The sequence below is a fragment of the Rhipicephalus microplus genome, chromosome 5, assembly GCF_043290135.1.
Source record: "Rhipicephalus microplus isolate Deutch F79 chromosome 5, USDA_Rmic, whole genome shotgun sequence".
Classification (NCBI taxonomy): Eukaryota; Metazoa; Arthropoda; class Arachnida; order Ixodida; family Ixodidae; genus Rhipicephalus; species Rhipicephalus microplus.
This window is the reverse complement of record NC_134704.1, coordinates 121,883,425-121,908,424: the sequence shown is the minus strand read 5'-3', so window position 1 is coordinate 121,908,424 and position 25,000 is coordinate 121,883,425.

The window sequence follows — 25,000 nt, the reverse complement described above, 5'->3', positions numbered from 1 at the left end:
ATTCATTCTTCGATTCATCATTCGACGATTAAGAACCATGCCTGAAGTGGGTATGCGCCTCCGTTAATAAGTGATCAAGAACAAGCTTTTGTAATGGGATGGAGCATTGAACGACCCATTTCTTACGCTATTAGCATTGTGTGACGCCTGGCTGTTCTTTTGCTGTTTCAAAACGCTTCATTGCTCATAATAACGCTAATACTTTCTCGACATCAAGCCTGCCTAAGGCAAGTTTGCGAACAAGTCTCAAGCACCGTAGGGGCTCCGTGGTAGAATACTGGGCTGACACACGGTGCACCTGGGTTCGAGCACCTCTGTAACCTTGGTACTAGGTTTTTTAGGAGCGAAGCTCCTTAAGGCGTGGGTCTGTGCATCCTCCGATGTATGTAGTTGTAGTGAGTTGCATCCAGTGGCACATACCCGCTCTAGAGCAGGTATGTGATAGAGGTAATGCGAGATGGCGGTACTTGGAGTGTTCACTAGATGGACGCACGGTCGGACGTATGGACTGACGGAGGATAGATGGACAGACGCGTCGAGCGGGTATGTGCCACAGGGGATGCGAGATGCGAGATGGTATTCAAGTGTTCACTAGATGGACGCGCGGACGGACAAACGGATGGATGGATTCATGGATGGACGCATGGACAGACAGACGGGGGTATGCATGGACGCATGAATGGTCGCGCGGTTGGACGGAAGCATGGATGGGCTGACGTGCGCTTCACCCCACCCATCATCATTCACTCCGTGAATATGCTGTGATTTTTTTCTAATTTCTTGTGAAGTAACGGACATCGGTGGTGGCGGACAACTACGTTGCCGCGCGTGAGCCGAGTTGTTTATATCTGAAAATAGGGATTTTGGTATTCTAAGGTTGCCGTAGAACTGGAGTGTGGGGAATTGTATATGTGGTGAAACCCACGCGCTCGAGAGGCAACCGGGCAACCGTATGAGCGGCTGCGTTTTCCCCGTCCGTTCCATTGTGCCCTGGTGTCCAGAGAATCTCAACATTTGTTCTGTGGTCCTGCAATCTTTTTATCTTATTTATAGTGTCGTTAGCTACACCGTCTTCAGCGGTTGGCGCTGTCACTTCAGTTACTGCTTCATACGAATCTGTAAGAATGCGATAGTGAACTATTTCGCTAGTGATGCCCCCCGAATTGAGAATAGTATTCAATGCCCCCATATAGCCAATAACTCTGCGTGCAGAGCTGTACTCTCAGGAAGCTGACAACTGCGAAAGCCATTGTGTTGTAGTGCAGACGTACATACCCAGGCTATGCTGGCTCTTTCGTCGTTGATTGCAGCATCAGTTTGAATGTCAATGGCATTACGTGGTCTGGTCTGAACCAATTTCTTCTCAAGTAGTCTTCTGGCTTTCACATCTCGTCTGGCGATAGAACGTTGTTTCCACCGAGTACTTAGCGGAATCAGAGGATTCTAGCCCTGGCAACCGTGGAGAGAGAGAGAGAGAATAAACTTTATTGGGTTCCAGCATGCGGGATTCCCTCCGGCCGCGCAGGGCGTGGGGTTCACCCTATCTCACGTTACACTAGAAGTCCTAATGTCACGCGGGCCTAGACCTCAAGGCCTTCGTGCCCCGTCGCCGCTCGGGTTACTGAGGGTGTCCCCCTTTCGCCTTTGCAGCGCCAGTGCGACCTCGAGCTGCCGGACGGCCCTTCGCTGGAGTGCGGACGCTCGTCTCTCGGCTCCTTCGACTACGGCGCGTTGCACCGTGCCCGCTCCCCAGCTGTGAATCTACGACGTTGCCGCGTTCCTCGTCGCAAGCAGCCAACGACTGCTGTGCGTTTCATCTTTGCCGCTGCCCACGTCTCTGCATCTCTGAAGCGGTTCCCAGGCAGCCGCACCTGTTGGGGCCATAGCGGTCCAGGCGTGTTTTTCCTACCATGAGCCAGGAACACCCATCCACCAGCCCGTCCAAGGTACGTTTTCTCAACCTGAGCGCCAAGGGCGTTCGGCCTATTACCCGCTCTGTTTCGATGGAGCATTTGACTGCCTCCACGACAATTTCCAACGTACATGAAACGCCGTGGTCGACGGCGAACGCCGACGCGCGTCCCTCGGTAGCAGCGCAGACACCCGAGGCGAATACTGCAAGGCCGGCAACTGATCCTGCTGTCTCCAATTCTTTCTCCCAACAACCTGAAGCCGACACTCCATCCGGAAAAAGGATGGAGGAGGACACTACTCTTTGCGACAACACGGACAACGACGCGGGAGGTTGTTGGAAGATGGTCCAACACAGGCGACGCGCCCGCCATATGCACGCCGAGGCGCAACTCCCCGAAGATACATCCGGCATTTTTTATGCCCTTTAGCAAACCACACGCAAGTGGAGCCAGAATCAGAATCCGTCTCCGCTTCCTTTACACGATGAAAAGATAATTCTGCGACCCCACGACGGACTTTGCCTCGATAGTTGAACGCGCCCAGAACTCGCCAACGCTTTATGGAGCGCGGCAGGCTTGAGCACCGAAGATCTTCAGAACATCATATTCCGCCTGCGGCCCCAGCAGAACTTGGCAGTCATAAGCACACCCATGTCACATGTTGCCGACGCATTATACAAGGTGCGGGAACTGAGGCTTGGTCAGCGAGTGTATCCTATCACAACGTATTTTGCTGCCCCAGACAACTCATGCAAGGTCATCGTTCCCTGTCTTGTACCCGGCATGCCGTCGTCCACGCTAGTGGACGAGCTTTTGACACCTGGAACCCAGATTCTTCAAGCACGTATGATGGGGCAGACCAACGTTGCGTTAGTCACCTTTGAAGGATTGAAAGTGCCTCGCTATGTGCGATTCTACGGCGCCGAACTCCGCCGCTACCCTCATCGCCCTCGCCAACTGGTTTGCAAGATATGTCACCGGCTCGGTCATTGGGCTGACCACTGTCCCACGCCACACGTGCTTATTTGTGCAACATGCGGGACTGACAACCCAGCCCCGTCGCATCCGTGCACCCTTCACTGCAGGTCCTGCGACGGAAGCCATCCTACATCCGACCCAAACTGCCCACGGCACGCTCGCCAGACACCGAACAAGGCGTGGGTGCGTAAAGCTCTGAAGAAAGAGCAGCGTGAACTGCAGCCCCCCAGCACATCTACTGCTTCCAAAGATATGGCAACGACTGGACACTCACAAGTCTCGACTCAGGGGACACTGCGAGCGCGTTCGAAGTCTCGCTCGAGATCCCGTCGCAAATCTCAGACCCGTTCCAAGTCTCGGTCCAGATCCCGCGGAGCATCAATGCGGCCGCCCGAGAAACGCCCTCCTGACCAAACTGCACCACCCTCACAACAACCCTACAAGAAGGCCCTGCTTACCAACGCCTCTGCCAAGGTGGCCTAGGCCTCCACGGAGACGCAGAGAATCTCGGCGCAAAAAACATCCACACAGGCACCTCGGGAGGTAAGTCGAGCGGCGGATCTCCCACAGCTCGTTATAGCCCATACTTCACTTTCTACTCCGTCCCCTCTCACTAACTCATCCTCTGCTCCCGATCCCCTGGTAGAAATCGCCCGTTTACGCCGTGACATGGAGGCACGCTGTGAGCGCTTGCAAAAACAAATGGACGCGCTGGTGGCAGACATGGGTACAAGTATGCAGGCGGCCCTCGACCGAATCGAACGGCAGATGGAAGAACTTCGTATAGGAATTACGGAGCAAGTGAAATTATGTATAGAACGTACTCTCGCGCGAGATAATAACATACAAACTCCAGAACCTAGCAGTTAAAGTGCCAGCCTGCTACCCGACCACATCTCTCTGCCGCAACATTCAAACGTGGGTAACTCTAACGGGGGTAACCGACGCGCGCATCCCTATACACGCCCCTCTGCTTCCTCTCGTGATGATGATGGCGCCGCGTGACCCGCCACAGCTAGTGGTGTGGCAGTGGAATTGTAGGGGATTTCGTCAAAAACGAGGTTCCTTGCAACAGTACGTTGCCACATCCATAAACCCTCCGGATGTCATCCTCTTACAGGAACCCAATTGCACCCCTTCATTATCCGGTTGCAGCCCGCTCTCGGGTGTCTCACCTCTTGTGGGAGCCCTAGTCTCGAAACGCGTTACATGTCGCATGCATACGACGAGTAGCGACATTCCTCATCAAATATTGGAAGTTATTACGCAAGGAAAACGCGGCGACAGTTTGTTTATCCTCAATGTATACAGTTCCCCTCGTTCGCGTACACACTGTTTTTACCGTCTGTTAAAAGAATTTGGCAGCCTTGGACGGGTTTGTGTGGTATGTGGTGACTTCAACGCTCCACATGTCGCATGGGGTTACGTTAAATGGCAAGCCAAGGGAACCCGCTCATGGAATTCCATCTGTAACATGCGATACACACTGCTCACCGACCCAGAGCACGCCACTCGTACAGGCAATAGTGTTTCTCGCGACACCTGTCCTGCCCTTGCTTTTGTCCGCAATACTGGCCCAGTCGTAGCGCACGGGTCTTTAGAAGCGCACCTTGGCAGTGACCAATATATTGTCGCAACCATCCTGTCGTTACGAGGCGCTCGCAGGCCAGAGCGAAATGTGCGCATTACAGATTGGACAAAATTCAGCAAACGCCGCCAAGACCCGCCTGAGGGCCAGGGCTACGAACGATGGCTTGAGTCTCTCGCTGACAATCTTGAGGCCACCACGCGTACAGTGCGTACCACAACTGAAACACCAGACATAGATCCGCATTTACTTCATCTTTGGAACGCCCGGAGAGGGTTGACGCGGCGATGGAAGCGACAACGCCTCAACAGAAAACTTCGGAAACGTATAGAAGAAATTACACGGGAATCCGAGGAGTACGCAGCGTCCCTTACCAGTAATAACTGGCGACAATTTTGCAACCGCCTCTCAGGCACATTAAGCACAGCTAAAACGTGGTCGATTCTACGTTCGCTCACAGACCCCAACACATCAAAGAGAAAAACATTTCAGCAGCTGCACATCTTAATGCACGAGTACCGGGATGATCCTGACTTGCTCCTCACGGAACTAGAACATCAATTCAATTCCATAGGCCCGCCACCACAATACCCTGATTACCCGTATGTGGGTGAGGAGAATGAACTGCTGGATGTCGACATAACCCCGGACGAGGTGCGGGTGGTCCTACAAGACCTACGACGAAACACGGCTCCAGGAGCGGACCAAATCTGATTTTCCACCCTTCGTAACTTGAGTGACGCGGATATCAACCACATTACCCATATCTTTAATGAATACTGGCGCGAAGGCACACTTCCCCAAGCGTGGCGACATGCTGACATTACACTTATCTCCAAACCGGGTAAACCTATAAAAGTTGAAAATCTACGGCCCATCTCTCTAACATCATGCATTGGTAAGCTATTGGAGCACGCGGCGCCTGCAACCTTTCCTGGAAGAACACTCTTTCTTTGCTAACACTCAATTCGGATATCGAGCTCATCTGTCTGCCCAAGATGTCCTTTTACAATTACGGGAGGAAGTCTTAGGACCACCGTCGTGCGTCCAAACGAGAGCACTTGTCGCCTTAGATCTCAAAGGGGCGTTCGATAATCTTGCACATGAACTTATCCTTCGCAATGTTGCAGAGTCGCATTGTGGGGCTCGTATGTACAACTATATCCGCGCATTTCTTCGAGATCGCACAGCTACCATCGGAATCGGGCCGCATCGATCAGGTACAATCCGCCTTGTAGGGCGTGGGACACCACAGGGATCTGTTCTGTCCCCCACTCTATTCAATATCGCGCTTGCAGGGCTCCCCCCGCTTCTCGATCAGATCCCCGATGTCGCTCACGCTATTTATGCGGACGACATCACTATCTGGTGTACACGCGGTTGCGACGGTGCTATCCAAGAGCGACTGCAGCAAGCAGTCGACACTGTCTCTGAGTATGCGAGAAAAGGGGGCTTAAATTGTGCTCCGCAAAAGTCGGAGCTCATAATTATTCGTTCCCGCAGCCCCTCACCTATGCCGCCCATCACTGTACACGTGGATGGTATACCCATACCACAGGTCATCCGTGCTCGCATCCTAGGCCTACACGTCCAGGCGGATGGCAGGTCTAACTATACTGTTTCCCTTCTATCCCGACAAACTGCGCAAATTCTGGCCATGATCAGGCGGGTCTCTAACAGGCGCTCGGGTCTTCGAGAAGAGGACCTGCTGCGCTTTGTGGAGGCATGCATCATCAGCCGTCTTACATACCATCTTTCCTTTCAGCGGTTGACCCAAGCGCAACAACTTCGCGTTGATGCCCTCATTCGTGAAGCGACGAAACTAGCCAATGGCCTACCGCACTATACTTCCACATACCATCTCCTTAATTTAGGAACGCATAACACACTAGGAGAACTACTAGAGGCGCATTGGGTCAGTCACCGCCAGCGCCTTTTGCTCACACGTACTGGCCGCTATCTTTTTGCACGGTTAGGGCACTCTGTCCCACCACTTGAACCTGAAGCCCGCCCAACGACCTTATCACCCGCCCTACGTGAGGTACTGAATATTCATCCCTTGCCGCGTAATATGCACCCAGTGCATGACAAAGGACGGCGTAAAGCTCGTGAGCGGTACCTTAACCGCATGCTCGAAAACATCCCAGAATCCCAGGTTCTATACACAGACACGGCGCGCACTCAAGAGGGCTATACATCCGTAGTGTTGGATGGCACTGAATTCCTGAAGGACTCTGCTGCAATGCGCGGCACTAGTGTCACGTACGCAGAAATTCTCGGCGTTGCTCTCGCCATTCGACACGCCGTTTGTGTCCCAGGGGAAGTGTATATACTGACGTACTCGCAACAGGCATTCCGGGCGTTCCTATCAGGACATGGCATTCCGAGAGCGGCACAACAAATTCTCAAACAGATCCCGAAAAATGATTCAGTCACACCTTCCCGCATCCACTTAATGTGGACCCCTGGTCATGCCTCGCTGCCGGGCAATGAACGCGCACATGCAGTAGCCCGCGATATTTCCCTCCGGGCGGCCCGGCGTGGTGAAATGACCAGTTCAGGGTGGGGGGGATTCCTTGCTGCGTTGCGGAGAGATTCTCTGTCATTATAGAAGCGTTCACTGCACTCACCGTGCGCCACCACCATCCTTCTCGAGAGAGGAAGCAGTGGCACTACGCCAGTTGCAAACCGACACTTTTCCTAATCTTGTCTCCCTGAACAAATTCTGGCCACACTGTTATGCCGACAATTGTCCGGGCTATGGCAGGTCACCCTCCATCTTCCACGTCACTATCGAGTGCACGGCAAACCTTTTCCCTCCATTACCACCCCTCCTCCGCCCGCTGCGCAAAAAAGAGCTGTGGGATGACGCCCTCCGCGACGGACCTCCCGAGGTTCTGCGAGCCATCATACAACGGGCTCGACACGTCGCCGGAGTCGTCCTAGGGACCCCGGACTAGGGGTCCCTCCCATGCTTTTTGTTCTACCTACATAATAAAGATGTTTTGTCTCTCTAGCGGCATTAGACATGGTGGCATTTTTAGTAGGTCTTCAACCACTGGCATGATTGATTGATTTGTGGGGTTTAACGTCCCAAAACCACTATAAGATTATGAGAGACGCCATAGTGGAGGGCTCCGGAAATTTCGACCACCCTGGGTTCTTTAACGTGCACCCAAATCTGAGTACACGGGCCTACAACATTTCCGTCTCCATCGGAAACCACTGGCATCGCGTGGACCCGCTTATCCTATGCCATAACCTGTTTTTTTCTGTAGTGTGTTTTCCAATTGACATTGCATTCGAAATTGTGCTTCGCTTATGCTGTTTCGTATTGGAGGTATAGGTACTAGATTTAGCAGTTCCTCGTTTTTCGTGTGCTTTGAAAGTACAGTGATCATTCCGCCCTGTGAAAGCTTTGAATGTCGCTGAGATCTCGTTTGGAGTAATCATACACAGCTGCCCTATACGGAATCCACCCGACTTCCACTTTTTTTAAATAATTTGGTCGTTTCCCATCTACGCTGAGCAATTCGGTCTTCTCTGGTGACAATTGTAGTCCGAGGTTATCTAAGGTACTGGAAAGGCTGAGAATCGCTGCTTCGAGTTCGGTTTGCATACTCCGCTCATCGGGATAATCCGCTGATTCCGTCCATATTGTAATCAAATGGTGGTTTTGGGACGTTAAACCCCACAAATCAATCAATCAATCCGTCCATATTGTAATGGCATCTACGTATATATTAAAACGCCCCGTAGTGTATCTCTCAAGCCTTTCTGTCACTCATGTCAAGGCTGGATTAAAAAAATGGCAGCATATCCCCGGAGTGAATGATGGATAGTGGGGCGAAGCATTCATCCGTCCATTCGTTCTTGCTTCCATCCATTCATGCGTGCGTATGTGTGGCCACCCGTGCGTCCATCCACCCGTCCAAGCGTGCGCCAGTTCGTGCGTCCACACGTTCATCAGTGCGTCCGTCCCTGCTTTCGTCCATGCATCCACTCCTGCGTTCGTCCATGCGTCCATCCGTCCGTGCAGCCATCCGTGCAGCCATCCGTGCGTCCGTCCATGCATCTGTCTGTGTGTCCGTTCGCACACCTATTCAAGACTCCAAGTACCACCATTTCGCATTTTTTCAGCATATATTCCTCATATAGAAGCAACGCCATCCAGCGGATATTCCAAGAACTGAACGAGAGGAGGCACACGCACACTTTCTTACGGCTTGCGCTTCGTGTCTACTTCACATCTTTAACCATCTCGCGGTATATACTAGTTCACTGTATTTATGGCACTGCGGCCCAACGCTCGCTAAACCTTTCTAAAACCAAGGAGGTTGCGCCCAGCGAGTATAACGGAGCAACCTTTTCCTGTCAGATAGTGCTCAATGTACATGCCAATGGCTGCTAATGGGAAATCAGAAACAGGAGAACTCGGCTTTTACTTTTTTACGGCTTGCACTTCGTATCTACTTCCCACATTGAACTACCTCGAGTTCATTTATGGGATATACTAGTTCACTGTATTCATGGCACTGCAGCTCAACGCTCGCTAAACATTTCTATATCTAAAAGAAGGTTACACCTAGCGAGTATAACGTAGCAACCCTTTCTTGTCTGACAGTGCTCAATGTAGATGCCAATGGCTGCTTATGGGGATCGCAGCGTGCGCCTTAACTAACAGCCGAATGCTCCTGTCTCTCATTCCCCATTATCAGCCATTGGCATGTACATTGAGCACTATTTTTTATTGTTCAACAAGACACGGAAGAAGTCTCTCATCGGCACCATTTTGGACGCCAAAATATTATACTTGTTACACACTGCAACGGCTACGAGGGACGAACAGGTGCCGCTATAAAGAGCTTCGCCCTAAAACGCCAGGCCTGCCCGGTAGTCGCAGCACAGTCGCAGCGAAAGCTAGAAGAACGGTCTTTCAGAGCCTTTTCTAAACAATCAATGGCTGCAAGCACATTTACTGGGCACCAACTACGCAATTCGTTGTTGTTGTTGTTGTTGCCCCTTCGCACTGGCACATACCCACTATGGGGGATTGGCCATGAAATCTAGAAGTATCCTATATGAGATATATTAAAAGGTTTATCCTTAATGAAAAAACTAATGATGTAATAGAAAATAATAATTAACTAAAAAGGAATATTAAACTAAACAAATAATTGAAGATTGAATCAAGAAGAGAAAAGGTGAGGTAATACTACAGTGGAAGACAGAAATTTTGAGTAGACCAGACAATCGAGCTTATCTCACCCGGTCACAATCAAATGAATATGCAAATTTCATTCAAAATTAGACAAGTGTCTTCAGAAATATATTTAAGCAGGCATTATTATGACATGCGCTTTGATTCTCGAATGAAATTGCATACAGCATCGAATACGCTCCTGTGGCAATGTCCCAAGCTAAAGGCACCGAAACTTAGAATATTATCTGCAGTTAAATTTAAACCTACTGCTTGAAACGGAACAATTAAAAGTCTTTTCCTAATTAATGAATAGTTTTTACATGTTATAAAGTAATGCTCTATTGTTTCCGTTTCTTCACAGAATGGACACAGGGGGGATATCGCCAGACCAGCTCTGTGCAAGTAAAAGTTTAATGGAGGGACACGACATCGAAATTTGGTTAAAATAACTTCTAACTTTTTAGATTGACTCCACTGAGGTTTCCAGGGGTATGTTAGGTGCTGATAGTCCGTATATTTAGTAATATTTTCCATAATATCCGTATAAATAGCCCATTTTCTATATCTGATCGACACTATGTGTTCCGATTCTGGTAGTACCGAGATCACAGGGCCATCAAGTGTGGCTCGAGATAGTGAATCGGCTATTTCATTCAACCGTATGCCACAGTGTCCCGGGACCCAGACTAACTTCAGGAACTTCACATGAGGTGGAACTAATGTTTGTAATGTCGCTAGAGCTCTTGATTGTTCTGAAGCTGTGAGAGTAGTACACAGCGAAAGAGAATCAGTAATTATCATTGCACTCTCTTCGTTTGAAGGAAGTTTTCGTAGCGCTAAAATAATAGCCAGGAGCTCAGCTTCGAAAACCGGAGTGAAGTCTGGTAGTCTTACCGAGAATGACCAACCGAGGTAATCTGAGACGATTCCTACTGCTGCCTTTTCTTTATTCACAGAAGCGTCTGTGGCTATTATGTTCTTTATTTCCGCATGAGCTATGTAGTCTTCTAACCTGTCATTTAAGTAACTCGAAGATTGAAACTTAGATAGTGGGGGAAAAATTTCATCACATTCTATCGTAATATTGTGATTTAATGCTTTGGTTCCAATTACCGATCTGATATCCACCTTTATGCTTTCAAGTTTCTTTTGTACAAAAATAATCTGGGGAGTACGAAAGCGTGGCCAGTGAGCGAGGAAGAAGGCGTCGGGGTCACTAATAAAGGCATATGCAGACCGTCTCGCTGATAAGCCGTAAAATTTCAAGTATGTTTGTACTGTTAAGATACGGAATCGGCAAAGAATAGTTGGTATGCGAGCTTCCTGATATAGTACATTAATAGCGACATACCTGGGGAGTCGCAAACACAACCGTAACGCTTCTCGCTCTAATAGAACTAACGGTTTAATTTTGTACGTAGGGCCACCCGAAAATAATATACACCCAAATTCGAGTATTGGGCGCATGTACATTTTATATATCATTAATAAGGTGTGTCTACGTAACCCATATTTTCTGTTGCTCAACCTTCGCAATAAGCCTGAAGCTCGTTGTGCCTTTGCCACGTTATAGTCTATGTGAGGGCTCCAGTTAAGTTTCTCGTTATAAATAATGCCCAAATATTTGATAGACTCTACTTGTGGAATCGGTTCCTGATTATAAAGTACTGAAATTTGAATAGAATCTGCTATAGGGAACACCAGGAGCGCACTTTTACTGATGTTTAGAGACAATGAAATTGAATGCAGCCAAATTTCAAGAGAATACATGTACTTTTGCAATTTTTGATGCAAAGAATAAATGTCACTGTCTGCAACGAAAAATGCAATGTCGTCTGCATAAATGTAGACAGTGATATCTCGTTCAATGGGAATTGAGCTCATCAACACATTGAATAACAGCGGAGATAGGACCGCCCCTTGAGGTACTCCACGTTGCTGTTTGAATTTAGATGAGTGACATCCATCCTTTGCACAATAAAATTCTCTCGATTTTAGAAACTCTGCTACCCAATCAACAATATATCGCGGAAAGTCACATTCGTGTAAAGAATTCAATAAAATTGGGTGCTCAACGCTATCATAAGCTTTAGCTATGTCTAGTGTTACTAGTACCGCGTATTGTCGTCTTTTTCGGGCAAGCTGTATTCGGCTCTCTAAGTCGGCATGAGCACACCAAATTGAGCATTCGCTACGAAAACCTATTTGAAATGGTTTCAATATTAGCTTGTCAGCCATCCAAACTTTTATTCTATTATTGAGAACTCTCTCTATAATTTTGATCAGGTGAGATGTTAGAGAGATTGGTCTGATGTTGTCAATGTTAAAACCTGACCCTTGTTTTTTTAATATGGGAATCACTCTAGCTATTTTCCAGTCATGTGGTATCCAGGCATTGCTTAAGGAATAGTTTATAAGGTTGAGGACGTCGCCGGGTGATATCTGGAATAAAATTTTAATCATAGGAACTGTTATACCGTCAGGACCAGGAGCCGAAGAGGGTAAGTTTCTAATTACGCTTGACATTTCGGACAATGTCACTTTTTCGTAGTCAGTCTTTATAGAGGACTTTTGCCAGTTGATTGTCAAAGTCGACGAAAATCTGTTAGCTAAACCTCTTCCGATTGCCTCTAACGAATTAGTCATTTCTTCCGTCGATAACCTGTCATAATCAGAGTTAGCTAGAGACGGCAGAATTTTGCGCGATCTCATATATCGGAATAACGCTTTCTTATTTCTAGGTTTGGAAAGAAAGTCGAAATGTTTTTTGTCATAGTCTTCTTTAGCTTTAGCCACGGTGCGCTTAAATGTAGCAGCAATAAACTTGTAATCTGCCCAATTTTTGGGGGACTGATTATGAATTAGCTGCTTCCAAGCCGCTTGTCGTCGTCTATGATCACGAGAGCACTCAGAATTCCACCACTGACTACAAGGCTTTCTCGTATCAGACTCAATAGAAAATTCTGCTTTTTTGAACGTTCTTTTAATTACCGCACTTAATTTCATGGCTTTATTTTCATCGTTGTCTTCAGTGGGGGTAGACAAAGCAACTTCTAGGTCATTTTTAAATTTGGAATAATTGATAAAGGTTCGAGCTTGGGAGTAAGATGGAATAATGGGGCAAGAAATTTCAAACAGTACTGGTAAGTGGTCACTGTTGGTGGCGCAGTCTAGAGTAGTCCAAGATACGCTAGAAATACCCGAGCTTATAAAACTCAAATCTAAGGCAGAGCGGGATCGGTCTCGGATAAATGTGGGAGTTCTAGCGTTGAGGCATGATAAATTATGGTCTATAGACCAGTCCCACAAGCGTTGTCCACATTGATCAGTCCTAAAACCCCAACTAGTGTGGTGAGAATTAAAATCTCCAACCATAATTTTTTCTGTGCACCACGAACTAACAGCCATGTCTAAACATCGCGTGTCTTGTACACCCAGAGGAAAGTAAAGATTTACCAGAGAGAAGGGAGAGCATCCAGGCAAGGTGATGTCTAAAGCGAAAATTTCACATTCGGGGGATATACTTTTGTACGAAGTTTTGATCTTTGAACTAATTTTATTATTGACAAAGAACGCTAAACCTCCACCTTTGGATGGGCGATCCAGGCGAAAAGACCGGAAATTAGGTAGGTAAAACGAATTATGTGCTGACAGCCACGTTTCTTGCAGTGCAATAATGTCTGGATTGAATTTACAAGATAAATACAATAAATCTGTACTAGCTGAATGAATAGATCGGCAGTTCCAATGAAGAATTTTGATAGAACCTATCATTTTGACAGAATTGTTTCGGCAACTACCTTATCTAAAATGCTGTCTTTAAGAAAATCGCTCTTCGATAGGTTCTCCTTCTGGTATTTTTTGTTTTTTGAATGTTTTGAAGAGCCAGTATTTTTGGAGACAGGGGATCGAGTGCGCTTTAGGGATTTGATGTCCATGTCCATATCATCATAATCCTGATCATCCTCTAGTATGTCTTCACCTATCCTCTGGTTGTCTGTACAAGAGGGCCCTGCAGCCTGTACCCCTGAAGGAGATGACTCTGCGTCTGCTTCACTTGGTGGGAGAGTTACGTTGTCTTGGGAAGTATCCTTCATATCTCTTGGTGTCCCATATATTTGCGTCAACTGAGTGGCTACAATATGAGATAAGGAGTCACAAAGGGTGGTGGCCAGGCGATCTATAGCTTTCTCCATCGCTTTTTCAATCATGTCTGCAATGGACACTGAAAGAGAAGCTTCTAAAGTTGCATTATGTCGGGCTGCAACACCAGCATATCCCTGGGTTCTTGCCTGAATTTCAGCGATGGCGTCTTTTCGTGAACAGCGTCTGCGATCAACAATTTCCATAATTTGAGTCTCCCGCGCTTTGGCTGAGCAATTAGCGTTATCTGCGCAGTGCTGCTCATGACAAAGACAACACTTTTCTTCAGTACAATTGCATTCATTTGCAGTATGTGCCTCACCACATTTTCGGCATCTGGGAGCTGACCTACATCCTTTTAAAGTGTGTCCATAGCGCCAACATTTCTGACACTGGAGGGGACGAGGTGACAGTTGTTCGACTCTGAATATTAAAGGCCACGCCTTGATTTCAGTGGGGCGAATCGACCCGGCAAATGTGACAATTACAGACTCAGTAGGGATCTTTGTCTGTTCTACAACTCGTGAGCATCTATAAACTGCAATAGCACCTGCCTCAGAGAACATCTCTAGGACCTCAGCTGGAGTCATGTTGATGTCTACGCCTCGGACAATACCTCTGACGCATGCTAGGTGAGGAGGAATGAAGGCGCTCACCGGATTGGTAGCGAACATCGAGCATTTAAGTAAGTCTTTGACACAGAGCTGGTCAGGAGAAAAGCAGACAATGCCTCCCTTGCCAAACTGCCGGACCTCTGTGATGGTGTGATAGTGAGTTGTCGCTGCTTTGAGTTCCGACTGGATCACTTTAGGGTTTTTCATCTTAATGACTCCGTCGTTGCTTGGGACTAGGGCCACAGGAACGGAAGCGACGCCATTGCGTAGGAACTGGTCCACTGGTAGCTCCTGCGGTGAAAGAGCAATTCGCTATGCTATCCTTCATCGTTCTTCTGAGAAGCGTGGTATCCACTAAACACTTGCAAGGAATTGTGTGCCATTTGTTGATGCAGTGGCTGACGACGATGAGGAATCATGCCTGGGGTGGGTATGCGCCTCCGTTAATTGGGGTGCTGGAATGCAGGAATGCATTCGTGAGCTCCTGCAATGTTCCGAATTCGCAGCGCATCGGTAAGCCCATTTATTCCCGCACACATCGCATGCTCGAAAGGATTAGTCCGCGGTGTAGACACAAGCCTGACACCTGCTAAAGTGCTCGATTTGTTTTCGGTGGCGGGTGTAACTTCAGTGTACAGGTGCACCCGTACAATTGACAACATAAAATCCCCAACGGAATCGGTGATAGTGACCTTTTTAGGAACAGTACGACCTTCCGAAATTAAGGCATGGCCACTGATCTATAAGGTAGAGCCACTTTTCCCCAAACCCCTCCAGTGTTTGAAATGTTGGCGATATGGACATGGCGTCAGAGGGTGCCGATCAGTTCTTAGATGCCGTCTGTGTGGTGAAAATCATGACAGCCGCGAGTGCAGCTCTGAGAAAGAGAGGTGCTGCTTATGTAATGGGGTGCACCCTGCAGACTCCGCAGACTGTGCAGCAAAAGAAAGGGAGCTTGCCATATTGGATATTGTAGAACGCAAGCGGTGCTCTCGGAGAGAAGCCGTTGCAGAAATGCAGGAGAGATCCAAAGAATATGCAGGTGTTGCAGCACGTAATACCACCGCCATGGATGCATCTCTCGCAACTTCTATGGCAGAGGCTATAAAGAAGGCTACGGAAAAGGCAATGGAACGCCTCGCAAACAACCTTTTTGAAAGCTTGGCACAATTGGTTTTCAATCAACTATCTCAAATTTTAGGTGTAGCATCTACGAATGATTGCGATCCTCAGACATCATTGGTATCGCAGCGTACGGAAATAGAAAGTGCGACAACACGTCAGCGAGCGGTTTCTGCTGAAGCAGGGACTTCCAAAACAACGGAAGACGGTGATCTTACGGATGATTCAGAAGCAAGTGCAGATATGGATATGGACTCTCACAAGAATCTGAAGTGAACCCGATCTCCCCAATCAAAAAATTCTTCGCATAATTCGAAATCTAAAAAGTATCTATCCAAAAAGGAATTTTTTGAAAACATGTCTAAGAAAGACTTCTTGCGAAAGGACATTTTGGATCAAGCAGTTTCTGCGACGGTTCTGTCGTCAAAATAGTTTCACTAACCGTATTACAGTGGAATTGCAGATCTATATTTTCCGCAGCCACAGACCTATCATACCTTTTTTCACAACTTTCTCTGGATATTATATCACTGCAAGAAACCTGGCTTTCAACGAGCCAAAAGTTTTACCTAAAAAATTATCGGCTATTTTGATTGGACCGACCTAGCAGAGGTGGTGGGCTTGCTGTCTTGATAGCAACTAAGTTTAGTCACAAAGCTACGATCTCTTATCGTTGTGTGACTTCAAACTGTGAAATTTTGATAGTAGACATAATATTACCCGACGGTTCTCCCTTTTCGTTTGTAAATGCGTATTTCCCAGCCGGGGTGCAAGACACACGAAGTCTAGACGATATGTTCTCTGCCTGCAGAAAGGATATATTAATCACTGGAGACTTCAATTCACATCATGTGGCTTGGGGTTTTGAAACAGATTTAAGCGGAAAACGTTTGTGGGAATGGGCTATTGACAAGAATTTATCTTGTTTAATTTCGCAATCTGCCACTTTTGTTCGAGGTCTCTCTAAATCTGTAATTGACTTGACATTTTCAAACTCATCTCTAAATATATGTTCGTGGCAAACTTTACACTGTGCTACTAACAGTGACCACTTGTCTATTAGTTTTGTACTGAACTTTCCAAAAATACATGTCGCCGAAAAGGCCCGCTCATTCCTCAACTATAGAAAATTAGAAAAAGACTGGAGGGCTACTTTTGATCGCCGCAAGGACATACAAGGTGACATTAGGGCTATGAGTCTGTGTGCAGTGTTAAAAAGATCAGTAAAAGACGCAACTTTTAAATTACACTCGGCCACAAGAGGTTCTTTTAGTCCATGGAGGACTGAAGAGTGCTTGAGAAGCTATAGAAAACGGAAAGCTGCATGGAAACAACTGCTGGTCAACCAATGTCCAAAAAATTAGTGTGATTATAAATTTGCAGCAGCAGACTTCAAACGCACAGTAAGTATAGCAAAAGATGGTTACAATATGAAACGACATGATTATCTTTCTAGGGCTAAACACAAAAAAGCGCTCTTCAGATTTTTAAGAACTCAAAAGATGTTACCACCCGCTGAAAATATTGACTCTTCTGTTCTTTCCCCCGTGAGCTCCTTGATTTAGTAGAAAATATTGCAAAAGGGCTCCAAGATAAATTTACGTCAACTATACCACTGCACATTGTGAACCCAATGGCAGGCGAGGATTTCCAGGAGGTTACTTTAGATGAGCTGGCAGAGATAATAAGGCACTTATCTCCTTCAGCACCTGGACCAGATGGGATAACAAATGCAATGATAAAAGTTATATTCGAGATTTGTCCAACTGAGGTACTTAATCTGGTGAATTTTTTTTTTGACAAAAGCTTGGATACCTGCGGAATGGAAGCTGTCTAAAATTATTCGACTTCTTAAAAAGCAGGAAAAAGGATTCGCCTTGGACAATGTAAGGCCAATATCAATCACATCAAATCTGGTTAAGCTAATTGAAAGAGTTCTGAATGCCCGGGTAATGAAATATATTGATAATAACGCAATATTACACCCCAGTCAGATTAGTTTTCGATCCGGTTGCTCAATATGGTGTGCGCATGTTGATTTAGAGAGCCGAATACAACTGGCTCGGCGTCGGCGCCAATATTGTGCTTTAGTTACTCTAGATTTGGCTAAAGCGTACAATAGGGTTGAGCATTCTATTTTATTAAAACAGATGGAATATCACCACTTTCCCAACTACATCACTGCGTGGGTGTCGGAGTTTCTAAGAGGGAGAGAATATTACTGCTTTAAAGATGGGTGCTCGTCGAATAGATATAAGCAGACACGTGGCGTACCACAGGGGGCTGTCCTGTCGCCAGTTTTATTTAAAATTTTCTTAAGCTCCATTCCATCAACTAAGGATATTCAGTTATATGTGTACGTGGACGACATTGCATTCTTTGCAAGTAATACCGACCTTCAATCCCTATACCACAGTCAACAAAATTATCTTAATATCATAGATAGATGGCTTAAAAACATTCATATTACCCTGAACGTAAAGAAAAGTGGGCTTCTTGCATTCTCTTTTCTGCAGCCTATCAACATCTCGTTAATGTACAGCAATGAGCTCATTCCGCAGGCGAATTCCCTTAAATATTTGGGCATAATGACACATTAAATTGAAGAAGTCACATAGATGATGTGCACTCCAAGGCAACACGGGCCATTGGGTGGCTACGGAAGCTCGCAAACCGTAAAGCGGGTTTAAGAAGAGATGTGCTAATAATGATATATAAACTTTATGTGCGGCCCATCATGGAATTCGGATGTGTATTATTTTCTGGCAGCGCAGCTTATAAAATGAGACCCCTAATACTGCTGGAAAGAGAAGCGTTGCGTTTGTGTCTGGGTCTACCAAAATTTGTTGCAAATAACGTGTTGTATATGGAAGCTCGCCTACCTTCTCTGCTAAATAGGTTTAAAATTCTTACTGTGCAATCATTCTTAAAGATATACAGTCCACACTAAATACTCTCATTTTACGCTTTCATTCAAGAACCGGCTTTATTTTTCGAAACCCATTGGCCGCGACTACACACCCCGCGAATAGTATTTGCACAAGCGCTACTACAGCAATTGAATGTAAAAATTAAACATATTGGTCCAATACACAACCTAAAGTCAATGCTTAGCATACACTTGGATGATATATTTCCTCATAACGCGAAACAATTGGCACATAGGTATTTAAATGACCAGTTAGCAGATTATCTAGCTCACCTAGAAATAAGCAATATCATTGCGACTGATGCATCTGTGTCAAAAGAAAAGGCTGCGGTTGGCATCTTCTCTCCTTCTTTGGACTGGTCTTTTTCGATTCGACTCTCAGATTATACCCCGGTATTCATTGCTGAATTATTGGCCATTGTTCTTGCCCTACGCAAATTGCCCTCAAGCGAATCATTAGCAGTTAACATTACAGATTCGTTATCAGTTTGTAATGCACTTTCTGTGGCACTAAATGTAGAACTGATGAATACGTTTCGGCATTTATTACCGAAAAACGTAAAAAAACTGCATTTGCTATGGGTACCGGGCCACCGCGAATTACATTTGAACGAACTGGCGGACTCTTTAGCAGCACTATCTCTGAGTGGGCCCACCATCCCAGTTTTGCCAGATACGGCTTACTTGACAGCGCTAAGGTTCCGAAATGCTTGCCTGCAGTGGGGAAAAGGTAATTTGGATAAATTCAAAGATTTCGAGCATTTGAGCTATTGCTGAAATAAACAGTGGTGTGTATCTCGCCAGTTAGAGGTCACTTATACCAGATTGCGCTGTGCAGTTCCACAACTAAATTATTACCTTAACAAAGCTCGACTCAAGGCGTCACCGCTATGCATTTGGTGCAACGAAATTGAAACCATTGAACATTTCTTTTTATTCTTCCATCGTTATTTTTATCAGAGAAAAAGATTTTTAGTACCCCATTACAAAAGCTAGGAATACAAGTAAATCTACCAGTAATTTTATCACTTGGCGGAACTTCATTTGGTTACTGCCACAGGGATATATGCTCCACTGTGTTTGATTACATCAATGCAACTAAAAGATTACCGTGCTAGTAAACCCCAACCTTTTCAGATTTTTAGTTTATAATTCGTAGTTATGTCTATCGAAAACAAGAGATGGTTTGACCGCTTGCTCAGCAAACATTTTTGTTTTTTTTGGAAGTATTATTTTTGAACTACTTTTTCAGATTGGCTTCATTTTCATTTTGGTTTCATTTAAGTATCCTGCCGCCCGGTTCTTGGCCCATCCCCCTCTGTGGGTGAGCGCCATGCATAAGAGGTCATCATCATCATCATCATTTAATAGGTGATCAAGAACAAGCATTTGTAATGGGTTGGAGGATTGAACGACCCATTTCTTACGCTATTAGCATTGTGTGACGCCTGGCTGTTCTTTTGCTGTTTCAAAACGCTTCATTTCTCATAATAACGCTACTACTTTTCCGACATTAAGCCTGCCTAAAGCAAGTTTGCGAACAAGTCTCAAGCACGGGCGGGGCTCCGTAGCAGAATACTGGGCTGACACGCGGTGCACCTGGGTTCGAGCCCCACTGTAACCTTGGTACTAGGTTTTTTAGGGGCGAAGCTCCTTAGGGCGTGGGTCTGTGCATCCTCCGATGTATGTAGTTGTAATAGGTAGCCTCTAGGGGCGCATACCCGCTGTAGAGTGGGCATGTGATACAGGTAATGCGAGATGGCGGTACTTGGAGTGTTCACTAGATGGACGCACGGTCTGACGTACGGACTGACGGAGGATAGATGGACGGACGCGTGGAGCGGGTATGTGCCTCAGGGGATGCGAGATGCGAGATGGTGGTATTTGTAGTGTTCACTAGAAGGACGTGCGGACGGACAAACGGATGAACGGATTCATAAATGGATGCATGGACAGACTGACGGGCACATGGATGAACGCACGGATGGTCGCGTGGTCGGAAGGAATCAAGAACAAAAGGACAGACGGAAGCATGGATGGGCTGTCGGACGCTTCGCCCTACTCATCATCATTCACTCCGTCGATATGCTGTAATTTTTTTGGGGCGAAGCTCTTTATAACAGCTCCCGTTCGTCCCTTGTAGGCGTTTTAGTGTGTAACAAGTATCACATTTTGACCTCCAAGGTGGTGCCGGTGAGAGATTTCTTCTCTGCGTTGTTGCACAATAAAATATAGTGCTCAATGTGCATGCCAATGGCTGCTGTTGGGGAATGAGAGACAGGAGCATTCGGCTTTTAGTTAACGCGCACGCTGCAATCCCCATGAGCAGCCATTGGCATGTACAATGAACACTATTTGTCAGGAAAAGGTTGCTACGTTATACTCGCTGGCCGTAACCTCCTTGATTTTAGAAAGGTTTGGCGAGCGTTGGGATGAAGTGCCATGAATACAGTGAACTAGTATATACCATGAACTCGAAGTGGTTAAAGGTGGGAAGCAGACCCGAAGCGCAAGCCGTAAGAAAGTTTGCGTGTGCAACCTCTCGTTTAGTCCTTGAAATGTCAGCTGAATGGCGGTGCTTCTATATGGGGAATATATGATGAAAAGATGCGAGACGGTGATACTTGGAATGTTTAATAGATGGACGAACGGACACACAGACAGATGCATGGACCGACGCACGGATGGCTGCACGGACGGATGGACGCATGGACGAACGCAGGAGCGGATGCATGGACGAAAGCAGGGACGGACAAACAGATGAACGTGTGGACGCACGAACAGGTGCACGCATGGACGAACGGAGGGACGCACGGGCGGCCACACAGACGCACGCATGGACTGACGGAAGCAAGAACGAATGAACGGATGAATGCTTCGCCCCACTATCCATCATTCACTCCGGGGATATGCTGCCATTTTTTTTAATCTAGCCTTGACATGAGTGACAGAAAGGCTTGAAAGAGACACCACGGGGCGCTTTAATATATACGCAGATGATATTACAATATGGACGGAAGCAGCGGATTATCCCGATGAGCGGAGTATGCAAACCGAACTCCAAGCAGCAATTCTCAGCCTTTCCAATACCTTAGATAACCATGGACTACAATTGACACCAGAGAAGACCTAATCGCTCCGCGTAGATGGGAAACGACCAAATACTTTCAAAAACAGTGGAAGTCGGGCGGATTCTGTACGGGGCACCTGTGTATGATTACTCCAATCGAGATCTCAGCGACAATGAAAAGTTTCACAGGACCGAACGATCACTGTACTTCCAAAGTACACGAAAAACGAGGAACTGCTCTGCTCAGTCTAGTACCTATACCTCCAATACGAAACAGCATAAGCGAAGCACAATTTCGAGTGCAATGTCTATTGGAAAACACACTACAGAAAAAACAGGTTATGGCATAGGATAAGCGGGTCCACGCGATGCCAGTGGTTGAGGACCTGCTAAATATGCCACCACGTCAAATGCCGCTAAGTACTCGGTGGAAACAACGTTCTATCGCCAGACGAGATGTGAAAGCCAGAAGACTACTTGAGAAGAAATTGGCTCAGGCCAGACCACGGAATGCCAATCACATTTAAACTGATGCTGCAATCAACGACGAAAGAGTCAGCATGGCCTGGGTATGTACGTCTGCACTATAACACAAGGGCTTTCACAGTTGTCAGCTTCCCGGGAGTACAACACTGCACGCAGAGTTATTGGCTATATGGGGGCTGTGAATACTATTCTCAATTCGGGGGGCATCAATAGCGAAAGAGTTCACTATCGCATTCTTACAGATTTGTATGAGGCAGTAACTGAACTGACAGCGCCAACCACTGAAGCTGGTGTAGCCAACGACCCTAAAAAAAGATAAAAAGATTTCAGGACCGTGGAACAAATGTTGAGATTCTCTGAACAGCAGGGCACAATGGAACGGACGGGGGAAACGCAGCCGCTCATACGGTAGCCCGGTTGCCTCACGAGCGCGTGGGTTTCACCACATATACAATTCCCCACACCCCAGTTCTACGGCAACCTTAGAATACCAAAATCCCTATTTTCAGATATACACAACTCGGGTCACGCGCGGTGCCGTAGTTGTCTGCCACCGCTGATGTCCGTTACAACTTCACACGAAATTAGAAAAAAAATCACAGCATATTGATATGCCCGGGGAGGTGTTGAGGCTGCCACCCAGGATCCGGCGAAGGACGACTCTTGCGACGCGTCTCACGAACAAGTAGAAGATGCCTTTAATTTACATGTTTGCAAGAGAAGTATATTGCAGCGAGAGCGTACTGACGCGCCCTTCCATCACAAGGGCCCAGAGCGCACTCGATACGAGCGGGCCAGCGAAGTCCAGAGAGAGAGCCCCGACCGCACACGCGACGCGCTTTTTATACTCCTCGTCGGTGCACGTGCATCTTCTCAGACGCAGGCTCTGTGTCCCAGCGACGCTGATGTGCGTTTTCTGCGGCGCACACAGACGCCTCCCGCGTTCCTGCAGGACGTGGACAGCGTTTGACCGTTACGCCGATGAGCGTCCCTTGCAAGCCACCTCCTTGCTGTGCCGGTCATAACAGCCCGTGCGCCACCCGAAGAGGTCACGGAAGGGCTGCAGTGGCGCTGCTCCCTGAAGTGGCCGTTGTGCTTCTTCTCGGGTATTTCACTGATTGTCAACCACTACCCATACACGCACACCACACAGCACAGCACACCTTTGCATAGCACAGCACAAAGCAGATCGCCCAACAAGCGCATTTCGGCGTCGCCACGATCCAACGCACACCCACACACCTTGGAATGGCAACCACACTCGGCGCGCAACGCCCACTTGGTCACAGCATGGGACCATCCACATCCGCAGAGTCCCAGTCACCGTTGCCTGGTTTCACCATAGTCGGTCGTGTCACATGGCGTTAAATGAAGGTCGCTGTCCTCAGAGGCTGTTTTTTTTCTGGGGCCAGTAGCTGCCCGACTTTAGTGGGGAAGGGTGCACACAAACAGAGCACTGACACTGCGAGCACTCAGCCCGCCTAAGATTCGCCAGGTTCAAGTTAGGGCGAAGCTCCTTTCATTGTTTATTGCCGAACAGAAGACTACACTATGGTGGTGACCAAGTGAACTCGAACAAAGAAATAAAAACGCTCGCACACACGCACTTTGTCCACATTGGTCGAGTCACGCACGTCGATTCGTTTCGGGGAACTTCTATTACTATTCGCAAGCCGCTCTGAAGGGGTCGACAAAAGATGCTTCGGCTTTCCTGCGACACTCTTTCTGCATGTTTCAGGAAGATCCTTTTTGGTACCAGCTGCTGAAGCACTGGGCTCGAAATGCGCACAGTCTTTATCCTTTCGACCTATATTGTTTTTAGGCTCCGACTGTGAAGCCTGCTTGGTGCTTCCGATTGGAGGGTATGCACAACGCTTCGACCGAGCGCTGTCGGAGCAGTCGACGTTGCACGGCGATGAGCCGAATTCACCGTGGTGACCCCGATTGCATTTCCTCTGGAAGTAGGGGGGTCGAGAAAAAAAGCGTCGAGGCCTCAAGGAGTAAGGTGGACGACCACGAGGATCGAATGAAGGGGGAGGCCTCCCTTGAAATGGCGGTGGGCAACGGAAGGACGGAGAGCCACCGCCGCGAAAGGGCCCACCGCAACGCCAGCTTCCGAATCGAAACCGTGGTGTCTGACCACGGAATGGTGCAGGGAAGCGGCCAGCGAACGGCCCAGTCCTGTAATTTGCGTTTCCATTGAAGCTATTGCCACGGCAGTCCTGGTAGCGGTCACACCCGTTAAAGCCATTGCCAACTTGTCCAGCTCGATGGGCCTCGTGGCTGTAATTCGATGGATGCATGTCTGCTGCACACGTCCCTGGGAAACCGCTCAGGGACTTGTGATCAAACCCCATCCTCACACAAGTTCTTTCGGAATTTACAAGGAACAACGCTATGTCCTCGCTCATTTTGTAAGGCTGCAAGAGGTCCCTCATGCCCACTCGTGCGCCTGCCTGAATCTCTGCATTTTCTGTTCCCAGATCACTTAGCGCCTTTTGCCTCTGCAATCTTAAGCTGAAGCCGCAAGCGCACAAGCTCCCTTTCTTGGATTTCCGATTCTTCTTTGCGCCTGACGGTTTCTCTTTCAAACATAAGGCGCTCTCGCTCTTCGACTTCTTGTGCCCTTTTCATCCTGTCCTGAATTAGCTCCCAGCACTCGGCGAGCTCCTCCGCATCCACGCCAGAATCCTTAACCGCCTGTATTAAAAGTGGCTTTCTATGTATAGCCGCCACCTCAATCCCCAGCTCCTGGAACAACAGCACTAAATCAGGTTTCCTCAATTTGTTCAAGTCCATGGCCACCCCGTGCAGACTTCCGATGCTCAAACTGCCGTAAAGGTACCTCTAATAAACCCAATCCTTCACAAACAAGCAACCAATCTACCCTTTTGAATAAACATCGCCATCTATCCAAAACACGTGGCAGAATATCTACGGAAAGTGAGCAGCAC